Source organism: Pelodiscus sinensis, chromosome 3 (assembly GCF_049634645.1).
Source record: "Pelodiscus sinensis isolate JC-2024 chromosome 3, ASM4963464v1, whole genome shotgun sequence".
Lineage (NCBI taxonomy): Eukaryota > Metazoa > Chordata > Testudines > Trionychidae > Pelodiscus > Pelodiscus sinensis.
This window is the reverse complement of record NC_134713.1, coordinates 178,317,642-178,336,027: the sequence shown is the minus strand read 5'-3', so window position 1 is coordinate 178,336,027 and position 18,386 is coordinate 178,317,642. Positions and strand designations below refer to the sequence as shown.

Sequence of the window (18,386 nt, the reverse complement as noted above, 5' to 3'; positions counted from 1 at the left end):
GCTTCTTGTCCTATCATCAGAGGTCAAAGAGAACAATTTTTTTCCCCTCCTTCTCGTGACACCCTTTTAGATACCTGAAAATTGCTATAATGTTCCCTGTTAGTCTTCTCCTTTCCAAACTAAATAAGCTCAATTCTTTCAGTATTCCTTCATAGGTCATGTTCTCTAGACCTTTAAATCATTCTTGTTGCTCTTCTCTGGACCTTCTCCAAGTTCTCCACATCTTTCTTAAAATGTGATGCCTCAGTTGGACACAATACTCCAACTGAGGCCAAACCAGCTCAGAGTACAGCAGAAGAATGACTTCCTGTGTCTTGCTCACAACACACCCGTTAATGCATCCCAGAATCATATTTGGTTTTTTGGAAACAGTGTCCACTATGACCCTTAGATCCCTTTCTGCAATACTCCTTCCTAAAAAGTCGCTTCCCATTTTGTATGTGTGAAATAGATTGTTCCTTCCTAAGTGGAGCACTTTACATTTGTCTTTATTAAACTTCATTCTATATACCTCAGACCATTTCTCCAGTTTGTCCAGATCATTTTGAATAATGACTCTATCCTCCAAAGCAATTGCAACCCCTTCCAGATTGATATCATCTGAAAACTTAATAAGCGTACTCTCTATGTCAATATCTAAATTGTTGATAAAGATATTGAACAGAACCAGTCCGAAAACAGACCCCTGTGGAATCCACTTACTATGCCTTTCCAGCAAGATTGTGAACCGTTAATAACTACTCTCTGAGAATGGTTATCCAGCCAGTTATGAACCCACTTTATAGTTGCCCCATCTAAATTGTATTTGCCTAATTTATTGAAAAGCTCATGCTAGACCATGTCAAATGCCTTACTCAAGTCTAGGTATACTATGTCAACAGCTTCTCCCTTATCCACAACACTCATTATCCTAACAAAGAAAGCTACCCGATTGGTTTGACATGACCTGTTGTTGACAAATCCATGCTGACTGTTACCTATCACCCTATTATCTTCCAGGTGTATGCAGATGAATTCCTTAATTACCTGCTCCATTATCTTTCCTGGCACAGAAGTTAAACTCACTGGTCTGTAGTTTCCTGGGTTGTTCTTATTTCCCTTTTTATAGACGGCACTATATTTGCCCTTTTCCAGTGTTCTGGAATCTCTCCCATCTTCCATGATTTTTCAAAGATGGTAGCTAAAGGCTCGATACCCCCTCTAGCAGCTCCTTGAGTATTCTAGGATGAATTTCATCAGGCCCTGGTGACTTGCAGACATCTAACTTTTCCAAGTGATTTTTAACTTGTTTTTTTATTTTATCTTGTAAACCTATCCCATTCCCACTAGCATTCACTGTGTTAGGCATTCCTTCATCATCAGACTTCTTGGTGAAGACCGAAACAAAGAAGTCATTAAGCACCTCTGCCATTGCCAAATTTCTCCCTCATCACTGAGCAATAGACCTACCCTCTCCTTGTTCTTCCTCTTGCTTCTACTATATTAATAGAAAGTCTTCTTGTAACCCTTTGGCTATGTCTACACTGGCCCCTTTTCCGGAAGGGGCATGTAAATTTCATGAGTCGTAGTAGGGAAATGCGCGGGGGATTTAAATATCCCCCGCGGCATTTAAATAAAAATGTCCGCCGCTTTTTTCCGGCTTTTAAAAAAGCCGGAAAAGAGCGTCTACACTGGCCCCGATCCTCCGGATAAAGCGCCCTTTTCCGGAGGCTCTTATTCCTTTGAAGTAGGAATAAGAGCCTCCGGAAAAGGGCGCTTTTTCCGGAGGATCGGGGCCAGTGTAGACGCTCTTTTCCGGCTTTTTTAAAAGCCGGAAAAAAGCGGCGGACATTTTTATTTAAATGCCGCGGGGGATATTTAAATCCCCCGCGCATTTCCCTACTACGACTCATGAAATTTACATGCCCCTTCTGGAAAAGGGGCCAGTGTAGACGTAGCCTTTATGTCTGTAGCTAGTTAGAGCTTGTTTTGTGCCTATGCCTTTCTAATCTTTCCCCTGCATACTTGTATTATTCGCTTTTATTCATCCTTTGTAATTTGCCCTAGTTTCCACTTTTTAAATGACTCCTTTTTTATTTTTAGATCATGCAAGATCTCTTGGTTAAGTCAAAGTGTTCTTTTGCCATACTTTCTCTTTCCTACTCAGTGGAATAGCTTGTTTTTGGGCCCTTAATAGTGTCCCTTTGAAAAACTCTCAACTCTCTTCAGTTATTTTTCCCCTTAGTCTTTCTTCCTATGGGACCTTACCTACCAGCTCTCTGAGCTTACCAAAATCTGCCTTCCTGAAATCCATTGTCTCTATTTTGCTGTTTTCCCTTCTACCATTCCTTAGAATCATGAACTCTGTGATTTCATGATCACTTTCACCCAAGCTGCCTACCCCCAGTAGTTTTTTCAACTGTCTGAAATAAAAAGTTGTCTCCAATGCAGTATAAGAACTTAATGGATAGTCTGTGCCCCACTGTGTTAGTTTCCCAACAGATGCCTGGATAGTTTAAGTGCCCCATCACTACCCAATCCTGCACTTTGGATGATCTTGTTAGTTGTTTAAAAAAAGCCTCATCCACCTCATCTACCTGGGTAGATGGTCTGTAGTTGACCCCTAGTATAACATCACTCTTGTTTTTTACCCCTTTTAACCTTACCCAGAGACTCTCAACACATCTGGTTCCTACATCCATCTCCACCTCAGTCCAAATGTGTCCCTTTTTTCTCCACCTATCCTTCCTCGGTAAGCTGTACCCTTCTATTCCAATATTCCAATCAAGTGTATTATCTCACTAAGTCTTTGTGATCCAACATCATAGTTGTGTTTATTTATTAGCACTTCCTGCTTATTACCCATGCTTCTTGCATTTGTATATAGGCATCTAAGATACTGATTTGACCTTGCCTCCCAGTTCTTCCTTGCCCCTCCTTTTTCTCTGCTATTATAACCCATGCTCTCTCCTCTTTCCGACCCATCTCCCAGCTCTCTATGTTCTTCACTCACTTGTGTTTTTGGTCACCTACCCTTGTCGAACCTAGTTTCAAGCCCTTCTAACGAGGTTTGCCAGTCTGCATCCAAATGTGGTCTTCCCCATCCTTGAAAGGTGAACCCCATCCCTGCTTAGCAGTCCTTCTTGGAATAGCATCCCATGGTTGAGGAAGCCAAAGCCCTCCTGGCAACATCATCTTTGCAGCAAGGCATTCACCTCCAGGGTGCACCTGTCTCTGCCTGGGCCCCTACCTTTGACAGGAAGGACTGAGGAGAATATTACCTGTGTTCCAAACTCCTTCACCCATACTCACAGAGCTCTGTAGTCACTCTTGATCTACTCAGCATCACACCTTGCAGTATCATTAGTGCCCATATGGATGAGTAGCATGGAGTAGTAGTTATAGGGCTGGATAAATCCTTGACAGTGCCTCCATAACGTCCCAGATACGGGCCCCTGGCAGGCAGCATACCTCCCAAGAGGCCATGTCAGGGCGACAGATGGGTGCCTCCGTACCCCTGAAAAGAGAGTCTCCATCTCACAGGTTTTGGAACCAGCATCTACAATATACTGTCACTGAAATAAGGAGTTGGTGTTTCATAGATAGAGCCCTACCTAATTCATGGCCAGGAAAAACACATCACAGGCCATGAAATATTTGGCCTTTTGTGTGCCTTTACCCTATGCTATACATCAAGGGGTGAGGAACCTCCCGCCCACAGGCTGCACATGGTTTGTGTACCAAGCATCGGCACACACAGAGCCCTGCAGCTCCCTGTGGCAGCAGTTCAACATTCCCAGCCAATGGCAGGTGTAGTAAGTGGTGGCCTGACCTGCGCCACTTCCTACAGCTCCCATCAGCCAGGAATAGCAAACAGCAGCCACTGTGAATGGCCATGCCAGAAGATGCTCAGCTAAACAAATAGCCACTGGCAGCCCACCAGACTCTCTCTGACAAACTGCGTGCAGCCGGCACACTGGAGGTTCCCCACTCCTGCTATACAGATTTCACAGGGGAGACCAGAGTTTCTCAAACTGGGGTCCTGAACCAAAAGGGAGAGGCAGAGGAATCATGGTATTGTCACCCTTCCGCACTGACCTCAGAGTTGCTGGGGAGCAACGGCTGTTGGCTGAGCACCCAGGTCTAAAGACAGCACCCTGCCAGCAGCAGAACAGAAGTAAGGGTGGAAAAAACATACTATGCCACCCTTACTTCTGTGCTGCTGCCTTTAGAGCTGGGCAGCCAGTCAGTGGTGTCTGCTCACTAAGATCCCAGCTCTGAAGGTAGCAGAGCAGAAGTAAGGGTGGCAGCACCATATTATGTCATCTTTACTTTTGCACTGGTACTCGTGGCAGCTCTCCCTTCAGAGCTAGGCTCCTGGACAGCAGCTGCCACTCTCCAGCTGCTCAGCTCTGAAGGTAGCACTGCCACAAGCAACAGCACAGAAGTAAGAGTAGCAGTAAGGGTAGCACTACAATAAACTTGCCACACACCTACCTCCCCCCCAAAAAAAGTCCTTCTTGAGTTAGGACCCCTACAATTTCAACATCATGAAATTTCAGATTTAAATACAGAAATCATGACATTTATCATTTTAAAAATCCTATGACCATAAGATTAACCAAAATGGACCATGAGTTTAGTAGAGCCCCATTCACAGACTAATCTTTGTAGGTGATTTTCCTGTTTCTGTAAGGCACTGGTATTAATGGCATGTAATCTGTGGTTTAGTATCTCTGTAAGGGCATGTGTACACTGCAATTAGAAAATGTAGTTTGTCCATACAACCAACTAAAGCTCACAGGACTTGGGCAAAGAGGCTGTTTCACTGCAATGTTGGGCTACGTCTACACTGGCCCCTTCTTCGGAAGAGTCATGCTAATTTCTAACTTTGGAATAGGGAAATCCGCGGGGGATTTAAATATCCCCCGCGGGATTTAAATAAACATGGCCGCCGCTTTTTTTCCGGCTTGGGGAAAAGCCGGAAAAGAGCGTCCAGACTGGCACGATCCTCCGGAATAAAGCCCTTTTCCTGAAGTAGGAATAAGAGATCCTCCGGAAAAGGGCTTTATTCCAGAGGATCGCACCAGTCTGGACGCTCTTTTCCGGCTTTTCCCCAAGCCGGAAAAAAAGCGGTGGCCATGTTTATTTAAATCCCGCAGGGGATATTTAAATCCCCCGCGGATTTCCCTATTCCAAAGTTAGAAATTAGCATGACTCTTCCGAAGAAGGGGCCAGTGTAGACGTAGCCCAACATTGCAGTGAAACAGCCTCTTTGCCCAAGTCCTGTGAGCTTTAGTTGGGGCCAGTGTAGACACAGCCTTGATGTTTGGGCTTAAGGTGGAGCCCAGGCTCTGGGACCCAGCAAAAAAGGAGGGTCCCAGAGCTCAAGCTGTAGCCTGAGCCCAAATATCAACACTGCAGTGGAACAGCCCCTTAGCCTGAACCTCACGAGCCAGAGTCAGCGAGCCTGGATCACCTGTGGGTGTCTAATAGCAGTATGGACATACCCAAATAGGCCTCCCTCCTTTGGTGTACAAGTGTTAACCTTCAGCTGTACCACATGGATCTCAAATTAGTGGGGACACAGGCTGCAGTATCTGGCTCTGTAATTTAAACTTTCTGATATTTCTGCTATATACAAAGCTCTACATACTTCAGAAACACTTCCACTTACAGTTGGGTATGAACAACCTTCACAGTGGCAAGAAAAACCTACAATGGATGCCACTTATCAAAGAAGGAGCATCAAAGGTTATCCTGAAAAGCGTAATCAGCATCACCATTAAATCTAGTTTGATAAATTTTAGAGATTTGTGCATCTGTCTGTGTGTCTAAGAGTCTATTTGTTCAAGAACTCCTCCTACATGGCAAGAGCTAGGACACCAAATCTGGTATGCAGCTTCCTCTTACCTTAACTTAAAACAGGATCAGGGTTTAGTTGTGCCATGAAAACCAGAAGCCCCTCCTAACTCCAGTCCTCCATGCCCAGGACCTCTGGCACCACCCAAGAGTCTTCCTCCCAAGAGAGGTTAGGGCCAGGAACCATGGCCAGGCCCCAGATAGGCTGTGAGCCTACAGGAAGGTGCTGCAGGCTGAAATCAACCCAGAGCCTTGTCCCTCTATGGAAAGTCTACAGCAGAGACACAACCTGCATTTTCTATCTTTCCCCTTTTGTATGCATTTGTGTCTCGCTCTTTTTTTTTCCCCTTGGCTTCTAGACCAGTAATCTCCATCCTTTTTACACACGAGTTCACTTTTTTAATTTAAGTGCAATCCAAGATCTACCTCAAACCCAATCCTTGCCCCACTTCCTTTGTGCTCCTTGTCCTGCCTCTCTCTGAAGCCCCACACTCCTGCTCACTCCATCCTCACTCACTTTCACCAGGCTGGGGCAGCAGGTTGGGGTGCAGGCTCTGGTCTGGGAGTAAGGGATTCGGAGTGTGGGAAGGGCTCTGAGCTGAGCTTGGGGCAGGCAGTTGGTGTGATGCAGGGGTTTCTAGGTGCAGGCTCTGGGAGGGTGTATCGGGGGTTGGGGTGCAGGAAGGGGTTCATGACTGGGGCAGGGGTTTGGAGCTTGCTCCAGCTAGATACTGCTCAGCTCGGATGGCTCCTTGGTAGTAGTACAGTGGGTCAAAGGCAGGCTCACCCCTGGCTTGGCCCTGCACCACTCCCAAAAGCAACTAACAAATTTGCTCTATCCCTAGTCCTGTTGTGCCCCCTCTCTGCTCTGTGGAGATACAATTCAGGGTGGGAGAAGGGGGCACTTTGACATCAGCACCCATCCTCTCCCTTCCCAGCTCTGCCTGGCAAACAGGAGGCTCCTGGGGGAACACCTCTAAGAAAAGGGCCAGAGATGTTCAGTAGTGGGGGGAGGAGGAGCAGCTGAAGTGCTGGCACTTGATAGCCATGTGGCCAAACCCGACAAGATCACCTATCGGAGATTCCTAGATCTACCAGTAGATCCCAATCTACTGGTTGGTGACCACTGTTCTAGACAAAGGGAGCAGACTCTAAGGCAACAGCTCCAAACCTACTCAACTGTTTCTCTTTTGCCCCAAAAGTCAGTTATTGCCTTATTTAAATACTGTCTAAGAGAGTGTCAGGGTGTTTTTCCCATCTAAAACCTCAACAGATGAAGAAAAAAGGGAACAAGGAATATTGTTCAAATGAAAGTCTTACTTAATACTTTACATTCCAAATACTGTAATTGTTTTCTCTTGTTTTTCTGTTTCTTTGATAAAAAAATAAAAGAATTTGCAATGGCATAGTTGTCCTAGTACTAAGCAGGACAAGGTCTCTGTATTCCAAAACCCTTACCTGGTTTAACAGTGTTTAAAGTTGGATAGTAACCGGGTTATGGTAACACCTTTGACTGTCTGGGCCAATTATATTCCATCAATATATATAGTGCATTAATATAACAGACTTCTGGGATTGGCTCCTCCTTCAACATGCTCGGATACCATACTGGGCTTTGTCAAACTCCTTGAACTTGGCTCTTTCACTCATGATACCAAAATGATCCGACACCCAAAGTGAATTATGCAAATCTTAATTATGTGATTTGCCCTTTCCTTTCTTACATACTTTGATGGGCAGCGAAACAGCTAACAATGTTGACATTGAAGTCTTATAATTGGGCAACTGAGCTGGCAGCTATTGAGATGAATGGCACAGACCATACCTCGGAGAGCTAATGTTTTAGGTTTCCACAAATGCGCTCAGATAGTTACTTTGGTGCGTGCTTTCAAGGTGCTCTCAGCTAACCTAACAGCTACATGTTGCTTTTTATTTTTCTGTTATGTTGAAAGATGAGATTCTGTAGAACAAGGCTGTGGTGCAAAATAATGCCAATACACATAGAGCAAAATGACTCAACCTGAACCGTGGCCAAAATATCTACCAAGAACCACCAGTTGACATTGGCTAGGGCATGTGTTGATCTGATGCTTCTGCTTAGCATACAATAACTTATTTCTCTCTACTCTTTTAACCGTATTTATGTGTCCTGTTCACCCTTAGCATTTTGTCATAACCTAGATAATAAACCCTCTAGAGTAGGGACTGTCCTTTTACTGCCAGTCTCTAAAGACCCAAGCAGAATGGGGAGTACATCAAATAGGATCAATATTTTGAAAAGTCTTCCTCAAAAAAGATTGCATAGGAATTGAGGGTATTAACTAGTTGGAAGATTTTTCAAAATACTGACCCCATTGTTACATTCTTGTGCATACAAAAACCAAACAAACAAATTGCTTTATAGAAGTATTTTCATGACCTGCAAAGATAAATCACCTTTGTTGCAGATGGACTCAGTGTATCCTGAAAGGGCCTTTTCATTATCAGAGAGAAAGGAATCATCCCGAACTTTCCATCAATCAGGATGGCAAAAATGTTAATAATGAGGTTCCCAAAAACCCTCTTAAACACACCAGAAGTTCCTCTGCCCTCGTAACTTTTTCATAAGTCTTTCTAGGTGACTCTCAGTCTCTGAATAGCCATATCTCATGTGACCAAGAGATTCTGGAGCATCTCTGTCTTCATTCTGGTTTGCTCAAACCTAACCTAATTGTGCTTTGGGACTCACTATTTTAATTCCACAGTCACCAAAATTCAGGAGAAAGGATGCTAGGACTGTAGTGCCACATCAGAAGGTATTCAAAGACAGAAGGAAGACTCTAGGCCTAAAGTTAGGGACAAGTAGTGAAGGAAGAAGGGGACGGTGTAGATAAATGTCTGTATTATTCATAAATCTCTGTATTGAACATTTTCATATGTGTGGGGGATCAACTTCATATAATCTCTGTATTAAGTCTTTAAAATTTGTATCAAGTTCTTTTATACAGAAACTTTGTACAGGTATTATGTCTTTGGTATTAAGTCTTGGTAGAATAGCCTCTAAAAATAAGTACTGTAAGGTAAAGAGAATGCCTTTATACCTGAATAGATCTCTCTCCTTTTACTTAACTTATTGTCCAATTGAATAAAGGGGGTGTGAATGGATAAGGCATCAAAGGCAAGGAGCTCCAGACAGTTGCAAAGGTTGGAGAGGGGTCCAAAGCCAGATCCAAGGACAAGAAGACCTGTTAAGTGGACTCATTGAAAGAAGATTGGACCTTGGGAGTCAGCAACAAGTGCCTGCTTTTGGAAGCACCTTCTTTTAAGATGAACGTGGCAGCATTAAAACAACACCCAGAAGAAGGTGCCATGGAAGACTAACTGCATATGCATATGATAAAACAGATTTTGCATATGCATAAGATGATAGATTTGCATGAGAGGGGAGCTACTGTAAATCAAAGGTATCTTGCAGGAGGACGCCAGGTTTCATCTTTTCAATAGGGGAGCACAGATATAGATCCACAGAAGCCGGGCTCCATCCCCACCCCACCCCCACCCCCCGTCAAACTCATCTGGCCAGTGCAGTTGTGGGGAGCAAGTATGTGGTAACAAGAAGACAGAGTGTGCTTGTGTGTGTAGGTGAGTGTGTGACTGTAATATATCATATGCAGATGATAAGTGTTCATTGCTATATGTACAGTATTACCAATAAATGTGATGTTTTTCCTTTTCCCCCAAAAAAGATCCCATGCAGTACTTAAAGTACAACATGGGGGGAGGGGGTGGAAATGTCCATGCTAACTTCAGTTTGGAGAACAAAAAGGGTCTATAAAAATCCTCTAACTATGCAGGGGATTTTCTGTTCTCCATGGTCCATTCATTAACATGGACTTTCTGTAAAAGGGACCTTCCCTTACTAAAAGATATGTGGAATATGAAGTGCCCAGGCCTGTGAAATGTAGCCATCTGCAGGTACAACTCAGTAAAGTAACCTTCAAGAACAATTCTGCCCACCTTCCTGTGGGACTGTATCAAAACTGTGGGATTCTTTTCAGGACTGGAGAGTCTGCTGTATTCCTTGCACTTTTGAGCTGTTTATTCTGGAGCCCTGCCGGCATTTGCAAGGTCATGCCGGATACTGCTCGTCACACTATGTTGCCTATGCGTGAAATCCTCATTTTGTGCAAAGCTCACAAATATATATTCATGTCATAATATCTTAATGTCCAGGGATAGTTTGAACACATCGAAGTGAGAGCAGTTGCCATGCATGCTCCACATTATTGTGACAAAATAGGCCAATGGGGAGAGTTGTCGGTTTGAGACTGGAAATCATACGGGACAGTTAAGATAGTTACATGGCTGGAACGAGGAGATCCTGCAGAAAGAAGAAGAATACTTCGCCTCCTATCAGTGCAATTAGTTATGTATGAAATATACATGCCAAAACTGGAAATTGTGTCCATTTTGTAATAATAATTACTGTGGAGCCATTTTCAAGGTGGGATTATGGGCAGTAAACCTCTGGGGAGTGGCTGTGCTGCCCATGCATTAAATCCTCATTTTCTGCAGACTTAATGAAAAAGATAGTTTCTTGTAATGCGTTCTGTTCTGTCAGTTGTTTCTGCACAACATTACGAGGATGCTTTGTTTGTGCTTAATAAATGCAGTGATAATTTAGCTGGATGCTACGGCTCCAAATGTTCCTACACAAAACATTTTGTTAAAATGGAATTAAGGTTGTAAACATGTATTAATAACTTAAAGCCAAAATTCTGTGATAAATTTACAGCCCATGCTACCTCATTGACCTCAGTGGAGCAAAAGCTCTTAAGAACACTGGGGTGGATTCTCATCTCATCTCCATTTACAATGGTAGTACTGAAATATTAATCTTGTCCTGTAGTTTAAAAGAAAAAAAAATGTCAGAAAGTCAGGAAATTCAAAGGTACACTCATACTTTAAAAGACACTCAAGGGAGTGGGATTTTCAAAAGCTCTTATCATTGGCCTGACTTTGCTCCCACTGAAGTCAGCTGAAGTTAATTAAGCTTTAACCTTATGGAGGGCAGAGCTAGGCAGAGACTCAGCCCTTTTTAAAATCTGACTCTCTGTGTTTCATGGTAAGGGGAACAACCTTAAATCTGTTTTTGTCCCCTTGTCTAACCTTCACAGCTTTTACCTGCACAGAGTACACTATCAGCCTTGATAACATGACCCTGGGTACACATGCTGATCCATACTCAATACAATGAGGTATACACCAGCCACACACGATTTACCTACCCTGCCCCCAGACCATTTTCCTATTCATTTTTCCTGTATCATATGCATCAGCCACATAATCATCTCATCACCTATTTTCCATATAGTCCATAAGAATAGCCATCTAGCCCAGTAGCCCGTCTTCTAACAGTGGCCAATGCCAGGTGCCCCAGAGGGAATGAAGAGAACAGGTAATCATCAAGTGATCCATTCCCAGTCACCAATTCCTTGCTTCCAGAAAACAGAATCTAGGGACAAAGACCTAACCCTTATGGCTGAGCCTAAGCATTTATTTTCCTTAAGATAAAGTAACATTTTATAATCTTAAAAGCTGGAACAAGCAATGATTGAACGTGAGACAGGGAGGAAATCAGATTATCATCACTGTGATGAATCAACAATAATCAATAATTAATACATTTTCCAGCTGCCTTCTGAATGATAAAAAATTCACAGGTGTTACAAGTATGAGCAACTTGAGCTTTATATTTTACTTTGAGTTCTTAGCATAAAAGGCATTAGGGAACTGAAAAGTATTATTATTAACATAAAAATGAGATAGGGCCTGTTTACTGTGTGCATTAATTTAGCAGGATATATTATTACACAACTTTGCACTGGAAGTACAAGGTCACAGTGGATACAACTTGTCACACTACGTTGCCGATGCATGAAATCCTCATTTTGTGCAGAGCTCAAAAATATATATTCATGTCACAACATCTTACTGTCCAGTGCTAGTCTGAGCGTTCCAATCTATTGTATATGCAGCATATATGGAGACAGATTCAACATCATTTGAGAGATCTAGTCTTCCCTCAATACACATGTTAACTCTCATCAACTTGAAAATTACAAATATGCACAACAAAAGAAAATACATCCATTAATTCTCTATCGAGCTATGTCAAACAATAAGTTTACATGGAAGAAAGCTGTAGTTATATTAACATTTTGTTTGTATTTCGGGGTGAATATTTTGGTCAAGTAGCCAAAGCCTGTTATCAATTTAAAAAAAAAAAAAGTCAGTTACCCTAAAAAAAAAAAAGAACAATATATGGTTTTCATGACATATCAAGAGGAAAGAGCAGTTGTTAGGGTTGGATGCCTTTTCTTTCAGGGTACAGGTACACTAATTAAATAGAGCTTCTTGACAACCTTAGAGATAACATAATATTTCCCAAAAATGCCAGCACCATATCAACCTCGCAGCATACCCAATTCCTGGCTGTCTTGCTAGCCAGTATACTGATCCTGAAGCCTGAAACTGTGGTGATTGTTTTGTTAGCCTCTTAGAATTATCCCCATCTATGCAGAGCTAGATTGGGGAATCATGAATATCAATGTGATTATGATTATTAAGTATTAGAACTCAAATGTTTGTTTTAGCTGAAAGCAAACATGAGTCACTTGGAAGAGCAACTTCATAGCAGGACAGCTGCTTGACACAAATCTGAATTTTCAATCTGATTTGAATGAAGAAAAAAGTTACTGCTGCTTGATCTTAAATAAGAGGGCAGGAGAGTAGCAGTTCAGACCAGATCAGACAGCCACCACTCCAGGCTATAGGACATAGTAGTAGCATTGTAATTACAGGACACTCTGGTAAGCAGCCACAACAGTATAGCAGTTAAGGCAAAAATAGCAGTTAAGAACCAACAATGTGTTTCCATTAAAAAGTCCTTCCATTAAAAGCCTAGACAAGGAAGGAAGTTTAGGACCAATAGGTCAAGTACTAAGTAAAGGGACAACAGATGGGCCCATGAAAGAGTACAAGCACTCCCTTCAACAGTCTTTTTCACAAAAAGCCAGCCAAAAAGTAAATGCAGCAGAACTTTATTTTGGGAGGCAGAGGGTTATTTGTTTTGTTGGGGTTTTAAGCAGTGGCCTCCAAAACTCATGAAAACACATTTTCTCCAGTGATCTCACTGTACAACATTCGTTTTTACATGGTTTAGTTTTCACTCTAATCTTCATGTCTACACTTTTGTGCAACTGAGAATCAAGATTGCTATGTAGACTGCACATACTGTCATGTTACCAAATTCTGCAGTTCTCACTAAGGGTCCAGCCTAGCAAGGATGCTACACACACAACTCCAACTGAAGTCAATAGGAGTGCTACTCAGGCCTTCAGTCCTCATGCAAGATCTCTTAAAACTCACATTAAAATGTGCCCTGTTATTTCCATTTTTCACATAGTCTCCAATTCTTCTAGTGTATCATCGCCATTTTGATTCAAATACAAGGATTTCAATTGTAACAACAATAAAGAATTGTATAACTGGGAGTCTTTGCATCATAGAAATAGCCATCAAAATACATGATGAAACCAGTTCAACTTTATGACTTCCTTGCAGGTTCAAATGGGAGAACATGAACTGCGAGTAAGATACTGAACACAAACATCTTTGCTATCTGCTAACACAACTGAAAATATGGAGGGCAAGAGGAGTATGAAAAGCAAATGCATTGTAGTTTTAAGTCTCAAAGGCTCTGTCTACACTGCATGCTTATTTTGAAATAGCTTAAGTTATTTCAGAATAACAGAGTGAGCATCTACATTGCAAGCCTGTTATTTTGAAATAATTTTGAAATAAGGACTTCTTACTCCAACTTCTGTAACCCTCATTTCATGAGGAGTGAGGGAAGTCAAAGGAAGAGTGATCCTTCTTCGACTTCCTGCTGTGTAGACGGCATCAAAAGCTGAGTCAAGGTACTCCGATTTCAGCTACACAATTAACATAGCTGAAGTTGCATACCTTAACTCGACTTTAGCCCACAGTGCAGACATACACATAGGTTTGAAAAGTTCCAGAGTCCCCAAGAACCTTGATAATGACGCAGGAATGGTATCTCCAGACACCCAGACTATTTTGAAATCACTCGGCTTTTTGACTTTCAAAATTTCTACAAAAGTAGTAGCATCAAAGGAGGATAAAGCAAGTTACATTTGGTCTTCTCCCAAAAAGAGCAGAACCAGGGCCCAGTCTTACATGGTGGGGCTTGGAGGAGTAGACTCACAGATATTATTGAAGTTGGTACTTTGCTTCCATTTACAAGTTCATAGTAGCACCACAAAACCAGGATCCAGCCCATTTTTCATTCCAGTCCTCCAAATTCCACTATCTAAACAGGTATTTTTGCAGCTCTTAAAAAAAATCTGGACCCACAACACATACAGATGCAACACTGCCTGAAAATCCTAGTTCCAACACCTGGATCCTGCCAAATCCACCATATGTTGACATCAGGATGATTGTTGTGGACTAAGATAAGCAGCATATGTGTTAAATTAGAAGATGATAAAACTGGGGAGTAGGTATCCATTAGTCAGCCAGAACCAGGAGCATACAGGTGCCAAATTAAGAGTCTTTGCACTCAGATTTTTGGGAGAGTGCGGAGAGGGTAGTTAGTAGCACTTGTTATGTCTTTGAAAAATATCATTCTGATGTTGTAGCCAAAAATGTATCAGAGTGGAGCTGCCAGATCTGAGTTTTTCTGCCTCATTTGCACTGGGTCACATCAGTATTTAGACTGTTACGGGGTAGTAGGAGTGGGCAAACATGTTCTCTACTTAGGTGGCATCATTTGAGTGCTTGGAAGGGGACCAAAACCTGGCTAGATCCAGTCGCTGGTTCCAAGCGTTTGCAAAACTGCTGCACCCAGATGCATCCAGAGTTGCAGCATTCCGAATAGTGCCCTCACTTCCTCTCGAGGCACTGACATTTAAGGGAGGGAGGAGGCAAAGCAGACAAGATGTTGCTCTGACCCAGACCCTCGAATTAACATTTCCCGGCGGGACTGGCCCTTGGGCAGACTCCTCTTTCCCCGCCAACTGGCTCAGGCACAACTCGCCCCGACCCACACGGCTGGGGGTGGCGCGCTGGGATCTCGCTCGCCATACAGGTCACCAGGCAGCGCGCCAGAGCCCTTTTGCAGCGGGCGGGGAGCGGGGCTCAGCTGGGAGGAGCCGCCGCCAGTCAGAGCTGGGCATGTGTGACCCCGGCTGGGGGGCGGGAAGGGGGCTCCGAGGGGAAGCAGCCGCGGCGGCTGCTGCTGCCGCCTTGATCTCCGCGAGCCGGGGAGGAGGGGGCCGCCTGCCCGCCTCTCCCCAGGCTACAGGCGGTGCGCTGGGGGCACCCCCCGCACCGCGTCCAGCTGCATCAGAGCAACCCGGGCACGGCAGCCGGCGGGGCCAGCAGGCGGGGCGGCGGGAGCGAGGGGTGGGGCCGGGGCCCAGTCCCGCTCCCGGAGGGTGGCCCTGGCTCACCCCTTGCGCCTTGCACACTTACCCCGGAAACGGCGAGGTGGCTGCAAACTCCTTTGCGCCGCTGCTTTTGGGTTGAAAAGGAAAATCCCGTAATCCAGAGTCTTTGGGGCTGCCCAGTGTAAACACTCCGCCATGATTTCTTTGTTTAGATAATTGAACCTGCCTCTCTCTCGCACACACACTCAGGCAGCCAGTTATTTATTTATTTCCCATCAACACCACCCTGGGTCCGTGTGGGGCTTTTTAAAAAAAACCAGGGTGTTGAGAGCTGGTTTTGGCAAGTATTGCCGGGGGCGGGTTGGAGGGGGCAAATTCTTGGGTTCGTTTTAATGCCAGTTCCAACCTCCCCTCCTCCCCCCCCCCCCCCCCCCCCCCCAACATGTCCAAAGTCTGTGGAGACTCAGAGAAGAAGGAGTTTTGCTTGTTGCAATCACAGTGTCCTCCGGGGTGGGCAGCAGCAGTGAAAGTAATTTTGAATGTTTTGCAGGCATAGTCCTATTGCAACCCAGGACCCAGCCAGCTCTTTAAATAGCTCCCTGCTGGCTTTTTCCACAGCTGGTACCAAAGCTGCCAGCAGGGCACACCCGCTTACTTTCACCTCTGGTGAGCACCAAAAGCTTTCACAATTCCAGGTGTTTCCCCAGGGCCCTCATTCTGCTTCCCAGTCCCTTCCTTTTCCAGGAGCAGCTTACAGGGCTGCACTATACTCCAGTTTGCCATTGGGCTACTCTCTGATCTCAGAACTGGGCAAAGTTTTTGTCAACTGCTGCTGAAAGTCTCCAGGCCAGTATCCCCTGTCCTTAGCAAGCACACAGTAGGAGAGAGGAAGGCATTTATTTAAGCGGCACCTGTCTCCCACTCTTTTAAACATTTTGCAAATACCCCACCCTCTCCCGCTACCAGATAGCTGCATGCTGGGGACTTGGGGTGGGGGGGCTGTAGAGGGGTAAACTTGCACAGGAAAAGTTTCTTATTGCTTTGCCCAGCATCCAGGAGAAGTTGAGTCTGTTCAATTTGCTTTTCATTGGGAGGGAACTGGAAATAGCCCAGTATCGACACTTTTAATGATAGTAGTGACAATATTAGCACTTTATGAAAAGATGGTTTTCTTCACCCCCGCTGCATCCATCATTCTTATAAAGATGACTACTTTGCCTTTAAACACTGACCAAAGAGTTTAAACTGCTTTACAAATAATAGTACTTGTATCCTACTCACTGCACTTGTAAGTCTTGTGGCACCTTAGGGTGCATCTACAAACCTTCCTTAGCTCGAAATAAGATACTCAATTTGTGCTACGCAAATTGCGTAGTTTATTTCAAAATAGCTTATTTCATAATTTGGCACTGTCTTCAAAGCACCACATTTTGAAATAACTTACTATTCTGAAATTCCCCTTAATCCTTGTGGAACGAAATAATGGGCTGCTTCAATAGACACATAGTAGCTATTTTGGAATAATTCCAGTATCCCGAAATAGCTCCACATTATAGATATGTACCTAGAGACTAACAAATACATACAGTATCATGAGTTTTCATGCACACAATCATCTCATTGAAAAGTAGGGTTCTCAGATGGTTTCAACAAAAATACTGGACACACTTGACATTACATCACAATCTACATTACAAATTATTTAGAAAATACCGGACATTTATATTTTCCTCATTTATATTTTTTCAATTTGTTTCCCGAACAGAAAGCTCAAATACTGGACTGTTAAGTTCAAAACCGGACACCTGGCTACCCTATTAAAAAGTGGATTTTGACCATGAAAGCTCATGATACGCTCTATAGTTTTGTTAGTCTCTAAGGTGCTACAAGACTACTCATTTTTAAAGTTATAGACTAACACAGGCTACCCCTCTAAGACTTCACTGCACTTGTATTATTCCCATGTTTTAGGAAGGGTCTTTCACAAAGAGCATGCAAGGAGCTGAGACAGAGAAGATTAGGGCTGCTAAATGCTTCCTTCAGGCCAGGGTGCTTGTTGGGCACTTACTGTTCCCACTGACCACACTAAGACCTGAAAATACTCAGCAGCCCACAAAAGATGCTCATATTTTTTCAGGATCAAGAAATGAGTTCACCAGTTTCACACCCAAAGCAATGTGGAAGAGCTAGGAGCAGGCTCAAAATTCTGTTTAGCCACACATCTACTTTTCTTCCTTGCAGATTTAGAATGGGAAATAATGACCTGCCTCGCTTAAAGAAGTGTTGTGAGACTTAATTATTGTTTGTTAAACTGGATGTTTTCAAAGGGAAGGCTTTGTAGCAGTATAAAATATTACAAGAATTGCATTTACTGCTGATATGGAGAGAGCTTATACATAACAATACTACAATTGCAAGCCAATCAAAAGACATTATAGAAGAACATACTGTGATTTAGTTTCACTGAACAATAAAAATACACTATACAATTTTCAGCTATCAAACAAACAATCTCTCAGTTAGAGCCTCATGAATAACAGATTTTTTTGGTTCACTGGCAATTTGGAAAAAGAAAAATCATTTTAAAATGGTCATAAGAATATAAGAACAGCCATACTAGGTCAGACCAAAGGTCCATCTAGCCCAGTATCCTGTCTTCCAAAAGTGGTCAATGCCATATGCCCCAGAGGGAGTGAAGAGAAACGTGATCTTCAAGTGATCCCTCTCCTGTCATTCATTTCCAGCCCCTGACAAACAGAGGCTAGGGACACCATTCCTACCCATTCTAGTTAATAAGTATTGATAGACCTAACCTCCATGAAGGTATCTAGTTCTTTTTTTAACCCTGTTAAAGTCCTGGTCTTCACAACATCCTCTAGCAAGGAGTTCCACAGGTTGACTGTGTGCTTCATGAAGAAAAACTTCCTTTTGTTTGTTTTAAACCTGCTACCAATTAATTTCATTTGGTAATCCCTAGTTCTCGTGCTATAAAACAAGTATATAACTTTTCTTTATTCACTTTTTCCATACCTGTCATGATTTTATAGATATCTATCATCCCCCATTAATCTCCTCTTTATTAAAATGAAG

At 43.3% G+C, this 18,386-nt stretch overlaps 1 long non-coding RNA gene across 1 annotated transcript in view; it reads right to left on the bottom strand.

Annotated features, from left to right (window-relative positions):
* LOC142828064 (uncharacterized) overlaps positions 1 to 15,715 on the bottom strand; it is an 87,855-nt gene extending 72,140 nt beyond the window's left edge. Inside the window, exon 1 of the long non-coding RNA XR_012902995.1 lies at positions 15,382 to 15,715. This is a non-coding gene — a long non-coding RNA (uncharacterized LOC142828064). The remainder of the gene's footprint in view (positions 1 to 15,381) is intronic.
* Between the last annotated feature and the right edge of the window lie 2,671 nt (positions 15,716 to 18,386).